Source organism: Astatotilapia calliptera, chromosome 3, assembly GCF_964374335.1.
Source record: "Astatotilapia calliptera chromosome 3, fAstCal68.1, whole genome shotgun sequence".
Classification (NCBI taxonomy): domain Eukaryota; kingdom Metazoa; phylum Chordata; class Actinopteri; order Cichliformes; family Cichlidae; genus Astatotilapia; species Astatotilapia calliptera.
The window spans coordinates 58,265,117-58,279,893 of NC_137424.1; the positions used below are offsets into that span (position 1 = coordinate 58,265,117).

The 14,777-nt window shown below is 42.1% G+C and overlaps 1 long non-coding RNA gene across 1 annotated transcript in view; it reads right to left on the bottom strand.

Moving 5' to 3' along the window:
* Window positions 1–2,957: 2,957 nt before the first annotated feature.
* Window positions 2,958–14,777, bottom strand: part of LOC145425560 (uncharacterized) — a 270,059-nt gene continuing 258,239 nt past the window's right edge. Inside the window, exon 2 of the long non-coding RNA XR_013906281.1 lies at window positions 2,958–4,312. This is a non-coding gene — a long non-coding RNA (uncharacterized LOC145425560). The remainder of the gene's footprint in view (window positions 4,313–14,777) is intronic.

Sequence of the window (14,777 nt, forward strand, 5' to 3'; positions counted from 1 at the left end):
TGTAAGGTAACAGGAGTAAAAGAGGACCAAGTATCAGAGGTAAGCAACGTGTCAATGTGATACTGAGAGGATGATGGAGAAATATTAGACCTGATAGCAGCGACCTTATTAACAAAATAGTTTAAAAAGTCATTACAGTCAGATTTAGTATAGACTGGTACATGAGGAATATCAGGAGAGACAATGTTTTTAATTGTATCAAACAATACTCTGGGATTTTTCTTTTTTGAAGCTATTAAATTAGCAAAATATTCCGTTCTGGCATTTTTTATCATGTTGTTAAGTGAGAAAATTGATTCCTTGAGATGTACCCTATGGACCTCAAGCTTGGAAGCCTTCCATAAACGTTCTAATTTGCGACAATATCTCCTAAAATTTCGAATACTTTCATTTATCCAAGGACAGAAATTTGAAGAATGGACAACATTTAGTTTCAGAGGTGCCACCGTATCTAAAATAGATTTACATTGATTGTTAAAAGACAAAATAAGTGAATCCATATCATTTTGAGCCATACGAGGGACAAACATGGCAGAAAACCTTCTAGCAGCATCTTGGTTTATAATCCGCCTTTGGATCATCAATTTAGGAGGTGAAGGATCCACGTAAAATGACAAATTAAAGAATATACAACTATGGTCACTCACATGGACATCTTCCACACATACATCATATATATTTAAACCCAGGGAGAAAACAAGATCAAGAGTGTGGCCCTTCGTATGTGTGGGGCCAGAAACATGCTGCTTAAAGTTAAAAGACTCAGTGATAGGCCTGATTTGCCCCAGCTGTGTTTCCCTCCTGTTACCCATTCCCTGATTGCTCCCTCTGTGTATTTAAGCCCCGTGTTTCTTTGTGTCTGTGTCGTGATCTACTCTCATTTATGCGGTGTGTTCCGTCTGCCTGCTCATGTAAGCTTATTTGGATTTTTGTTACGTTTTGCCACTTTTTGCCATCCAGCAATAAAAGCGGAGTTTTTGAGTTACTTTCCGCCTCCGAGTGTCTGCACTTTGGGTCCTTCTACTTCCACTCCTGCCTGCACACAGCCTTAACCTGACAGAAGATCACGACCAGAACATGGACCCCGCAGACTCTTCAGCTTTTGAATTCAACGCTGAGATGGAGCGGATAATTAAGCTCCTTGACCGCATTGCTCAGGCCAACGATTTGAGGACCATGGCAGTTGGGCTAAGCGCTGTAGATGCCATCATTCGGAGCAACCCTCGGCTTACTCAGCTTTCTACGGACACTGTGCTGGGCAGCTCCATAGCTGCCTGGAGGGAGCAAGTCAGGGCTGGCGAGCTTGCTGTCTCTACCTCCACTTCTTTACCGCCGCCCCAGGACAACACACACTCACCACCTGCCTCATCGCTACCACAGACTTGAATGGTAAATGGTCTGCATTTGTATAGCGCTTTTCTAGTCCCTAAGGACCCCAAAGCGCTTCACACTACATTCAGTCATTCACCCATTCACACACACATTCATACACTGGCGATGGCAAGCTACATTGTATCCACAGCTGCCCTGGGGCGCACTGACAGAGGCGAGGCTGCCGGACACTGACTTCCTCTCCTTCCTCACACCAGCCGGGACCTTGTTCGCCTGTCCATTCGCCTGCCTTTTTCCTGGCGGCTATGTGGTCGGAGGATAAGGAGGAGGTCTCAATTTCTCCACCGGTTCCTGTTCCCTCGTCTAGAAGGAAGCGACGCCACCGTCACTCCTCTCCTCGGTCATCCGTCCAGCCTCCTGCCTCCGCTGGAGGGTCCGAGGGGCCCGTCCAGAAACCACCTGCGGCTGCCACGCCGTCACCTGGTCCTGCCTCCGAGTCTTTACCCTTGCCTGGTCCTGCCTCGCTCCATCTAGCTTCGTCTGCGCCTGAGGTCCCCATGCCGTCTGGTCCTGTTCGGCCGCTTTCCAGGCCGATGACTGGACGTCGTTGCCGTCATGGACAGCCCCCTGAACTCCGCCGCCGGTGCCTCCCGCCTGGCCGGCCCCCTGAACTGTTTTCTGGGCTCTTGGGCCGTCAGCCTCCGGGCCGGCCCCCTGAACCTTTTCGAGACTGTTGCCTGGGCCTCTGCGCCTTTCATGGGCTCTTTTGTTTGTTTGCTTTTGGACTGTTCCTGGGCCTCAGTGCTGATGTTTTGGACTTTGTTCCCTGTGTTTTGGTTTCTGGCTCCTTGTGTTTCATTTGTTTCGTGCCCTCCGTCCTGTTTCCCCCACCGCCCACCCTGGTTGGGTTGTTTTTTGTTTTTGGTGTTCTGGTTTGGGCTGTCTGGAAGCCAGCCCTTAAGGGGGGGTACTGTTAGGGTCCCTGGGTCATTGACCCAGTGTTTTGTGTTTTTTGGTTCTTTGATTTTGTTCATTATATTCTAGCTTTGCTTTATGGGTTACAGGATTATTCTTAGGTTAGGTTCTCTGGGTGGGGTTTGGTTGGAGTTTTAGTGTTCTGGTTTTCTGTCTGTGTTCCATAGTTGCTGTCTCCCCTGTCTGCTGTATCCCCACGTCCAGTCAGTGTCTGTCTGCCCTGGTCCCACGTCTCTGTTCCCTTTGTTATAGTGCCTGCCTGTGAGTCTGTTATGTTTCCTGTTTTACTCTGAAAGTCCATGTCTGATGTTAATATGTCTGGTTTTGTTTCCTTTGTCTCGTTAGGCCTGATTTGCCCCAGCTGTGTTTCCCTCCTGTTACCCATTCCCTGATTGCTCCCTTTGTGTATTTAAGCCCCGTGTTTCTTTGTGTCTGTGTCGTGATCTACTCTCATTTATGCGGTGTGTTCCATCTGCCTGCTCATGTAAGTTTATTTGGATTTTTGTTATGTTTTGCCACCCAGCAATAAAAGCTGAGTTTTTGAGGTACTTTCTGCCTCAGAGTGTCTGCACATTGGGTCCTTCTACTTCCACTCCTGCCTGCACACAGCCTTAACCTGACAATATCAGAAATTTAGTATGTCATCATTTAGTAGTGATGGCCAAATGAAGCTTTCCGAAGCACTGAAGCTTGTATTGAAAAACGGTTCATTACTCGAAGCTTTTCAACACAGTCCTCTCCGGTGACATCTGGTGGTGAAAATTTTGAAGAGCAGCTTGAATCTGCAAAATAAAACGGACTGCTCAATTATCACTGCTCACTCAAGAGTGGAGTTCTCTCTGATATTGGGCCACCGTTCCGTTGCTTTGAACATGTAATTGGTTTTGTTTTCTCGATTGGGGGGCTGAAAAAAATGTAATGCGTATTTGCGTAATACATTTTGATCAATAAACTTTCCCTATTTAAACATGCACTATGGTGTGGCCTTTCTTTGCTCATAACTCCTTGATGTTGGTAAATACAATAAGTGAGCAATATATATAATATACATATGATAATGCACAGCACATTATGGAGTATGCCCCTGCTGTGAAGTCCTGCCTCCATCTACTTGTCGTTTAATCACTGGACAGCTGGACAGGTTCATACAAAATATTAGATTAGGCCAATTCCTATACATATTTTTGACCTAGGGGTGGGATTGATTGTGAACTGGAAAGGGAAAATGCTTAGGGAGCTGAGTACGGCTGCATCGTCACTGATTTGTAGAATCCTTTTGATTCGATACAGGATCCGATTCAATTTGATTGGAATCTGGAAAGTTTTGCCTCAGTCAGAAATATTACAATTCTGATCATTTAACAGTATATATCCATAATTTCGTATCTATTAAAAGAAAGCTGACACATGTGAGACTTAATTAGAGATGTAAACAGAGAGTTATGAAACCTGCAGCTGCAGAAGCCAGCGAAAAAAAAAAAAAGAGGCAAACACAGCGCGGACCCGACGACACACCAAAATCTGATTCTGACGCGTCGGGTCCGCGCTCTGTGTTTACGTTTGTATGCAGAATCCGTAAACCTGCTCGCAGTTACTGTTTTAGCTGCATGATGTTTGACGACATGTTGTGAGGTTTAACCTGAGATGCTGGCGTTTCAGGCATAATAACGTTAATTTACAAATCGACACGGGATTGTAATGAATCAATATCACTTTATTCAATTTAGCATGGATTGTAATCAGAAAAGCGATAATCAAAACCCATCCCTAATCAAGAACTTGCAAAGTAAAAACATGATCTATGTCAGGTAGCCCTTTTGTTATTTACATTTAAAAAGAGGATTAGTGTTACTGTGCGCTGGCTGAGTCTGTTTCTTTTCTTAGAAATAGTTTCTCCTGCCCTGGAGAAAATCCACTTGCATGGAACAGAAGAGGCTGTGGAGTGCAGGAACCACACTGCAAGCTGGTAGATATGCAGGTATTCCTGGGTCCTGCAGACTATCACCTAAAAACAATAAACAAAATGATTTTCTAAACTGTAGCAATGTAATGTACGTATAGTGCCAAATACATTTTTGTAGTCTTCATTAGCTTTAATTCACATGGAAGTGTTCCTAAAGTCATATGCTGTAATGATATTTACATTATGAAAACATGATTTTGGACATTTCAAGTTTTTCACTTCGGCAGATAAAATGAATTGAGCAAAATCAACTCAAAATATTTCCACACGCCATAACGTCCTCTCTTCCTCGCTGGCTCCATATCTGTCAGTGGAATGATCACCTCGTCGCTATCTGTCACCATCAACACACTCCACGAATCCCGTGGATGATTCACTTCCTTATATCCGTTTGAATCAGGTACCGAAGCAGTTACGTGGGTAATGAAGCTTCGGACGTCACTGGTCACGTGACTTTTGCCAAACGAAGCAAGCCTCGACACAGTGCTTCTGAACCAGTGTGTTGTTTTTTTCGACACACGCTCCGGAGCGTCAGCTTCAAGCGGGCCATCACTATCATTTAGCCTGGACAAATAGTTTGTTGCTTTATAAATTAATTAACTGAATAAAATTTCATGAATTTAATAAAATTATCAAACAAATTACTCATCTAACCCCATGTCACAGATGACACACACCAATTAGTTAAACTGCAGGAATGTCTTAAAGACAAAGACCTGGATGGCCGCTAACTTTAGCTTCTTAATTCAGATAAAACTGAGGTTATTGTACTCGGCCCTGAAAAGCTTAGAAATATGGTATCTAAGCAGATTCTTACTCTGGATGGCATTACCTTGGCCTCCAGTAACACTGCGAGGAACCTTGGAGTGATTTTTGACCAGGACATGTCCTTCAACGCACATATTAAACAAATGTGTAAGACTGCTTTCTTCCATTTGTGCAAAATCTCTAAAATTTGAAATATCCTGTCTCAGAGTGACGCTGAAAAGTCCATGCATTTAGACAGCTCCAGTTACTCACTGGTAAAACTTCCAGCAGCAGGTCCACATTCCAACAACAGGAACATTTCAACAGCTACAACATTCTGTATCTTGAGTGTCACTCAAATGTTGGCTTTTTGTATTTTTTAAGCTTCAGGGCTTAAAAGGTTCAGGGCATTGTCAGTAAGGTCGTACATAAAGGAGAGGGTGAGGTTTGCTATAGGAAAATCTATCTGAGCCAAGGTAGGTAAGTAATGAGGTCTTTATGTATAGATATAAATGTATTTCACCCATACATCAGCAGCTATTGCACTTCTCCTATTAAAATCATCCAAGAAGAATATTTTCCTGTTTGTGAAAGAGATGAATCCTAATAAAAAGGCCTGGTTACCTTTACATAAAAATCAATGGTAGAATTTTCCTTCATTGAGCTACTTTTCACTTTCATACTTTGACTCGATTTCACAGTCTGTAAGTAAATAAGTTGCTCCAATTCATCAGCCTTCACTAGGTTATTTTTTTAAACACAATATCTGCATTCATACTTAAATGAAGAGTGTCTGTACGTCTGGCACCTCTTCAGACACCACACCTGGAAGAGTCATAGTTTCTAAATTCTAAGGCTTTTTGTCAACTTTTCGCCAATAAAGTATTAAGTTAGCCTTAAGGACCTTGGTGGATGTAAGTCAAATTTTAACACACTGTTAGCAGGACCCCACTTTACACCCCTGCAAAGTTATGTTATGCAGCTCAGATATGTCCTCCTCTGAGACTGAAGTATTTTATTGTTGGATCTTCTTAAGGTTAAGTTTTTAATGCTTAAATAGTTTTAAATACTTTGTTTAAACTTGTTCACAGTTGCTGAACAGAAAGGTTTGGAGTCTGTGGTTTTTGTCATTTGCTGATAAACATGCTGGCCACATTAGCAAAGGCACAACAATCAAGTCAAGTCAGCTTTATTTGTACAGCACGTTTAAAAGATATCAAGTGTCAACCAAAGTGCTGAACAGAGGGACAATGTAGTCTGAGTGGGTGAGAGATTTAAGAGTTTTGCTCTCAGGTTACAAAGAAAGAAACTGGTCCAGGGCCCTGTGCTTCGTACGTCGCTTACTACATCCAAGATCAAATGAAACATCCAAGACCAAACGATTAGTATAGCTGGATGAAGTAATGTAGGATCACTGGGTGGCCCAACTGGGGCTACGCATCGATAGTAGAAACATTGATCGGCAACCCTTTGATTGGTCGGCGAAAATGTCGAAGGAGCGCGCTCGGTATTTTTCGGCAGCAGAGCAAGAACTCTTGAGTGAGGGATTTCAGGAGTTTCAGAGTTTAATTAAAACGCAAGGGAACACTGCAAAGGCTGCAAAAGCAAGGAGAGAGGGCTGGCAGAAAGTTGCTGACAAATCAAACTCGTAAGTAATTTAATAATAACAATAATAATGGAGTGGATTTATATAGCGCTTTTCAAGGCACCCAAAGCGCTTTACAATGCCACTATTCATTCACTCTCACATTCACACACTGGTGGAGGCAGCTACGGTTGTAGCCACAGCTGCCCTGGGGCAGACTGACAGAAGCCAGGCTGCCATATTGCGCCATCGGCCCCTCTGGCCAACACCAGTAGGCGGTAGGGTAGATTTATCATATCACACCATATTATCCAATATTATATTACATTATATTATATTATGTTATATTATATCCCCTTTCACATTAGAGCCACAACAGGACCCACTAGAACATGGGAACAGGTAAAAGTGAAATATAAGAATATTCTACAGAATGGTAATATTTATCACTTATATTGCTTGTCGTCTCTTGGAAAGAGACCCTGGAATACTCTGTTTGTTTGTTCATAACAGCAACCAAGAAAAGGGCAGAGCAAAAAAAAAGACAGGTGGTGGTCCTGCACCCCCTCGTCAACAAGTTGGTTAAGTGAATAATACCCTCACGGGAAAATCGATATCTCTCTATGAGCACACTGTCGCGCTGAGCTAAAGGATCCTGTCTGTCCCGCAATATACGCTGAATTCTGAGGACTCTCCTTATCAATCTTGCACCTTCCGCAATGGGTTGCTCGCGTAAACGGACAGGACATGGCTGCGACAGGCTTCCCAAATCCACCTTCGCTTTTATAGCCGTGGTCTCTCATCTTGATTACACGAAGTAATTTACAATTACTACTCTGAAATATGAATTACATCTGTAATAATCACATACATGTAATAGAATGTTAATAGTACATTTCCCTTTTTTAGGGAATGACCTGTATGTATCTGTGTGACATCAATAAATGGATCAAGTGCTGCATTATCTTTGGTTACAGTGATAATATTTATTTATGGTGAAACAGTGGTGGAATATCGCTGTTGCTTTCGTATGAATGACGCGGACATACCTGCGTGGCCGCGATCTAATCCTGTTTACATAAAGTAAACCTGCTCCCGAGCAGGTTTACGCTTACGGCTCTGTTGCTATGACAGCAAGTCCCGGATGGGCTTCGGGGAACCGAACGATCCAGGATCACGCGAAATCGTCAACAATCTAATCCAGCTAACTCACTTAGCGCGGTACGAAGCACAGGCCCCAGGTCATCAAAAACCCATCTATGTTTACATGTAGTGATATTGTTGGTTATCATTCATCAGGGACCGGAAAGAGAACTCTGAAAATGAATTTCTTTTGGTTTAAAAGTCATTAAAAATGTACGCTGTACAAGCATATGACCCTGAAAAATAAAGTTCAAAGAAAGCACCAAATTACCATGACATTTATTTCCATGACAAATGTATGCAAATGTCTGACTACAACTGCAATACCTCTTCTATTAACGTGTGTTAATTATACACTTTCACATTTATATATTTTATAAGTGAATGCATTATATTCACATGTAAAATCCAGTCATCCCCAACTGGTCATGTCAGATAGCCTATGTGTTTATACATCACTTTACATTTAATCAGTGGTTAATCAGTAGCAGGACAAGCACTCGATCCCTGGCTGCTCCAGTCTGAATGCTAAAATATTCTTGGGGAAGATTCTGAACCTCGAGTTGATCTTATGCGTTCCTGCTGGAACTCCTTCAGTGAACTTCTGAAAATGTATAGTTTTAAATACTTTATATAATATTTCTTATTTTAGATAAGTGACCTATGGTAGTGGCTGAACTCGTGTTTTTAATTTCATTACATGAATGTTGTCTTTTTTTAAAAATTGAAACAACATTATTTCCGTGACCTGAAGCTGAAACTCAACACTGATTGGACAACATGTGTTGGAATTTAAAACTTAATTGTACACCTTTTTGTGATTACATTGTACTTCAGAATTTACTGTTTTCTTTTTCACCTTTATGGTGGTTTAGTAATTCCCTTCAGATGTGGCAAGAGCCCTTTTGTGAATCTACATCTTCTCGGTGGCGGCACAGATGTTGTCAGGGAGTTCCATTTTTCCTGGCTTGCTTAAAAAGTGTGGTTAGGTACACTCATCATGTGTCACGGAGTGTGGGTTCGGTTGGTTCTACATTGTTCAGTTTCTTATTATTTCTCATTATGTTTGTAGGTCTGAGTTACTTTCTCAATTTAGTTCCCAATCCTGTCAAGTCTGCCTCCACTCTGTTTATCACTTATCACTTGCCCTCCACTGTGTGCTTTGTGCTTAGCTCTGCTTCCTTCCATCTAAAGGACCATTTTCACAGCATTTGTTTTATTTGTTTGTTAAGACACTCAACACTTTCTGTGAATCTTTCAAGCATAAAAAACTGAAAAACGCCAACTAGATGATTTATGCAAGCATGTTTCCACCTCCATGCTTTACTGTGAGGATGCTGTTATTTGAATCATAATCACAAATGGGGAGTTGAGTTGAAGCCACAGAGCTTGATTTTAGTTTGGTCTGACCTTGGCACTTTCTCCCACGCCTTCTCTGAATCATTTAGACGTTCGCTGACAAACTCGAGGCGGGCCTGAACATGTGCCTTCTTTAGCAGCAGTGTTTTAATACATTACAGTGTAGTGTGTTACCACTGGTGTTGTTAGTGACTGTGGTCCAAACTGCCTTCAGATCAGCCTTCAGAAAATCCTGCGTTTTCCCAGGATTTTCAAAACACTCTCGAAAACGCATACATTTGATGTGTGGACAGCGGAAACAGAGACTTTCTAAAATTATGACACATTTTAGTCATGTGATGCAGTCATGTGACCAATTAAACTAAGATAGCAGAGGGCATTATACAGCACTCTCACTCGCTTTTGCAACTTTTTACTTTCGTGTTACTCGCAGCAACAACTCCACCTCATTATTAGTCCATTTAAAAAACTCGGTGCTTTTCCTCGACATTTTGCCGCGACGTTTCAAAGAGCCGGAAAGTAAATAAACAGCAGACAGCAATGAGGCAGGTCGAATCGTCTTGCGTTTCATGCATGCGCAGGACTGGAATGCAGTGTTAGGGAGTAACGGAATACATGTACCGCCGTTACGTATTTAAAATACAAAATATGAGTAACTGTATTCCGTTACAGTTGCCGTTTAAAAAGGTGGTATTCAGAATACAGTTACTTTGTTGAAATAAATGGATTACACTGCGGTACTTTCCTGTTTCATATTGTCGCGGGTCAGGACTGTTTGGGTTTTGTTTGACAGCTACGTTCTGTTGTTCCAGGCGGCAGCGTTACGGTTGCCATGGTTACAGGGTGACGCTCTCTCTCTCTGCGACTGTGTGTTTCCTGGGTGAGAGAGCGCCTTTTCGTTGTTGTTGTTGTTGTGCTAAGCTAACAGGCTGAATGCTACAAGCATAGCTCTAAAGAATGTAGCATCATGGGCAGTGTAGTCCATGTTGCAGGGAGAATGGACTGCCATACATGTTATGGGTCTGTGAGCGCGAGGAGGGAGAAAAAGGAGAGTGGAAAGGTACGAGTTGTCATCGAGGAAAAACGGGAGCTGGAAGCATGTAAATATAATAATAACCACTGCAGCCAAGAAGAGTGCCTGACGAGCCCAGTTATAAGTGTGCAACTTTGCCAAAACAATGTCGGACTCTGTAGTTTTCTCTGGTCCCCTCCCCAATCAGACCAGGAGTGACATGTTTAGCCGCATGTTCTCCTTAAATTGCTGGCTGTCTGAGTGGTGTCCCAGAAACGATGTGGGCTTCATAGATAATTGGCAAACCTTCTGGAGGAAACCTGGTCTTGTTAGGAGAGACGGCATCCATCCCACTTTGGATGGAGCAGCTCTCATTTCTAGAAATATGGACAAATTTATTAAACCCCCCAAAATATGACTATCCAGAGTTGGGACCAGGAAGCAGAGTTGCAGTCTTACACGCTTCTCTGCAGCTTCTCTCCTCCTGCTACCCCCCCAAAAACCCATCTCCATAGAGACTGTGTCAGCTCCCAAACAGACAAAAAACAAACTAAAAACCAGCAACAAACAACTTAAACATAAACAATCACAAAGAAAGAACAATAAAGTATCCACATCTGAACCAAAGAGTAAAACAGTGAAATGTGGATTATTAAATATTAGGTCTCTCTCCTCCAAGTCTCTGTTAGTACATGACTTAATAATTGATCAACAAATTGATTTACTCTGCCTTACAGAAACCTGGTTGCAGCAGGATGATTATGTTAGTTTAAATGAATCAACACCCCCGAGCCATTCTAACTACCAGAAATCTCGAAGCACAGGCCGAGGGGGCGGTGTGGCAGCAATTTTTCACACCAGCCTATTAATTAATGAAAGACCAAGACAGACTTTTAATTCATTTGAAAGCCTGATGCTTAACATTGTCCACCCCAGCAGTGAAACTCAGAAACCAGTCTTACTTGTTATCATCTATCGTCCACCTGGGCCTTACACAGAGTTTCTGTCTGATTTCTCAGACCTTTTATCTGATTTAGTTCTGAGCTCAGATAAAATAATTATTGTGGGTGATTTTAACATCCATGTAGATGCTAAAAATGACAGCCTCAACATGGCATTTAATCTGTTATTAGACTCAATTGGTTTCTCTCAAAATGTAAAAGAACCCACCCACCACTTTAATCACACTCTAGATCTTGTTTTAACATATGGCATCGAACCTGAACATTTAACAGTGTTTCCTGAAAACCCTCTCCTGTCTGATCATTTCCTGATAACATTTACTTTTACAATAATTGATTACACAGCGGTGAAGAGTAGACTTTATCAAAGTAGATGTCTTTCTGAAAGCACTGTAACTAAGTTTAAGAATATAATCCACCCACTGTTATCATCTCCAATGCCCTGTACCAACACAGAGCAAAGCAGCTATCTGAACGCTACCCCAACAGAGGTCGATTATCTTGTTAATAATTTCACCTCCTCACTACGTACGACTCTGGATACTGTAGCTCCTGTGAAAACTAAGGCCTCAAATCAGAAGTACCTGACTCCGTGGTATAATTCTGAAACACGTACCCTAAAGCAGATGACTCGTAATCTGGAGAGGAAATGGCGTGTCACAAATCTAGAGGATCATCATTTAGCCTGGAGAAATAGTTTGCTGCTTTATAAGAAAGCCCTCCGCAAAGCCAGAACATCTTACTATTCATCACTGATTGAAGAAAATAAGAACAACCCTAGGTTTCTCTTCAGCACTGTAGCCAGGCTGACAAAAAGTCAGAGCTCTTTTGAGCCAACCATCCCTTTAACGTTAACTAGTAATGACTTCATGAACTTCTTCACAAATAAAATTTTTATCATTAGAGAAAAAATTACCAATAATCATCCCACAGATGTAATATTATCTACAGCTACTCTTAGTACCATTGATATTAAGTTAGACTCTTTTTCTCCAATTGATCTTTCTGAGTTAACTTCAATAATTACTTCCTCCAAACCATCAACGTGTCTTTTAGACCCCATTCCTACAAAACTGCTCAAAGAAGTCCTGCCATTAATTAATTCTTCGATCTTAAATATGATCAACCTATCTCTAATAATCGGCTATGTACCACAGGCCTTCAAGCTGGCTGTAGTTAAACCTTTACTCAAAAAGCCATCTCTAGACCCAGCAGTCTTAGCTAATTATAGGCCAATCTCCAACCTTCCTTTCATATCAAAAATCCTTGAAAGAGTAGTTGTCAAACAGCTAACAGATCATCTGCAGAGGAATGGTTTATTTGAAGAGTTTCAGTCAGGTTTCAGAGCTCAGCACAGCACAGAAACAGCTTTAGTGAAGGTTACAAATGATCTTCTTATGGCCTCTGACAGTGGACTCATCTCTGTGCTTGTCCTGCTAGACCTCAGTGCAGCGTTCGATACTGTTGATCATAATATCCTATTAGAGCGATTAGAACATGCTGTAGGTATTACAAGTACTGCGCTGCAGTGGTTTGTATCATATCTATCTAATAGACTCCAATTCGTGCATGTAAATGGAGAGTCCTCTTCACACACTGAGGTTAATTATGGAGTTCCACAGGGTTCAGTGCTAGGACCAATTCTGTTTACATTATACATGCTTCCCTTAGGCAGTATCATTAGAAGACATAGCATACATTTTCACTGCTATGCTGATGACACCCAGCTCTATCTATCCATGAAGCCAGATAACACACACCAATTAGTTAAACTGCAGGAATGTCTTAAAGACATAAAGACCTGGATGGCCGCTAACTTTCTGCTTCTTAATTCAGATAAAACTGAGGTTATTGTACTCGGCCCTGAAAATCTTAGAAATATGGTATCTAATCAGATTCTTACTCTGGATGGCATTACCTTGGCCTCCAGTAACGCGGTGAGGAACCTTGGAGTCATTTTTGACCAGGACATGTCCTTCAACGCACATATTAAACAAATATGTAAGACTGCTTTCTTCCATTTGCGCAACATCTCTAAAATTAGAAATATCCTGTCTCAGAGTGACGCGGAAAAACTAGTTCATGCATTTATTACTTCCAGGCTGGACTACTGTAATTCATTATTATCAGGATGTCCAAAAAACTCACTGAAAAGCCTTCAGCTAATCCAAAATGCTGCAGCAAGAGTCCTGACAGGGACTAGAAAGAGAGAGCATATTTCTCCTGTTTTGGCTTCCCTTCATTGGCTTCCTGTTAAATCCAGAATTGAATTCAAAATCCTGCTCCTCACATACAAGGTCTTAAATAATCAGGCCGCATCTTATCTTAATGACCTTGTAGTACAATATCACCCTATTAGAGCGCTCCGCTCTCGCTCTGCAGGCCTACTTGTTGTTCCTAGAGTATTTAAAAGTAGAATGGGAGGGAGAGCCTTCAGTTTTCAGGCCCCTCTTCTGTGGAACCAGCTTCCAGTTTGGATTCGGGAGACAGACACTATCTCTACTTTTAAGATTAGGCTTAAAACTTTCCTTTTTTCTAAAGCATATAGTTAGGGCTGGACCAGGTGACCCTGAATCCTCCCTTTGTTATGCTGCAATAGATGTAGGCTGCCGGGGGATTCCCATGATGCATTGAGTTTTTCCTTTCCAGTCACCTTTCTCACTCACTATGTATTAATAGACCTCTCTGCATTGAATCATATCTGTTATTAACCTCTGTCTCTCTTCCACAGCATGTCTTTATCCTGTCTTCCTTCTCTCACCCCAACCGGTCGCAGCAGATGGCCGCCCCTCCCTGAGCCTGGTTCTGCCGGAGGTTTCTTCCTGTTAAAAGGGAGTTTTTCCTTCCCACTGTCGCCAAAGTGCTTGCTCATAGGGGGTCATATGATTGTTGGGTTTTTCTCTGTATCTATGAAGCGCCTTGAGGCGACTTTTGTTGTGATTTGGCGCTATATAAATAAAATTGAATTGAATTGAATTGAATTGAAGTAAGCTAAGACTCGACTGTACACCGTGTTCGTGTTTTCCTCCGAAAACAATAAGTTCCGTTGGAGCAGTCTTTCAACGCCTCTCTCTGTCTCTCGCAAGAAAAGTTGACCCACACAACAAAGTAGAGCTATTTTTTGGCTACGAGCCTACAGGGACCCCGCCGTATCAGTCAGAGGTCCCTTTACTACAGTTCGGAGTCGCCTTCAGTAATAGTAATAAATCACACAGCAATAGTAGTAAAAAGCATGATAATATATTAAGTAATCCAAAGTATTCAGAATACGTTACTGTCATTGAGTAACGTAACGGAATACGTTACAGAATACATTTTGGGGCATGTATTCTGTATTCTGTAATGGAATACATTTTAAAAGTAACCTTCCCAACACTGCTGGAATGTAAGTGTTTTCGGCCATTTCAATGTGGACGCACAACTATGTGAAAACGACTGAAAGCGCTGGTGTGGACACAAAATGCGGTTTTCAAATCTAGCGTGGGCATAGCCTTAATCTGGCCAGCATGTCCTGGTCTGCCCCAGGGCCTCACACCCCACCCGGGAGGTGCCAGCGACGCATTCCTGCCAGATGCCTGAACCACTTTTACTGGGTCCTTTCTATGTGGAGGAGTAGAAGCTCTTCTCTGTTCAGCCAGTTTAGCTGGCTGAACAGCTAAACTCCTCGCTTTATCTCTACGAGAGAAGCCAGCCACACTT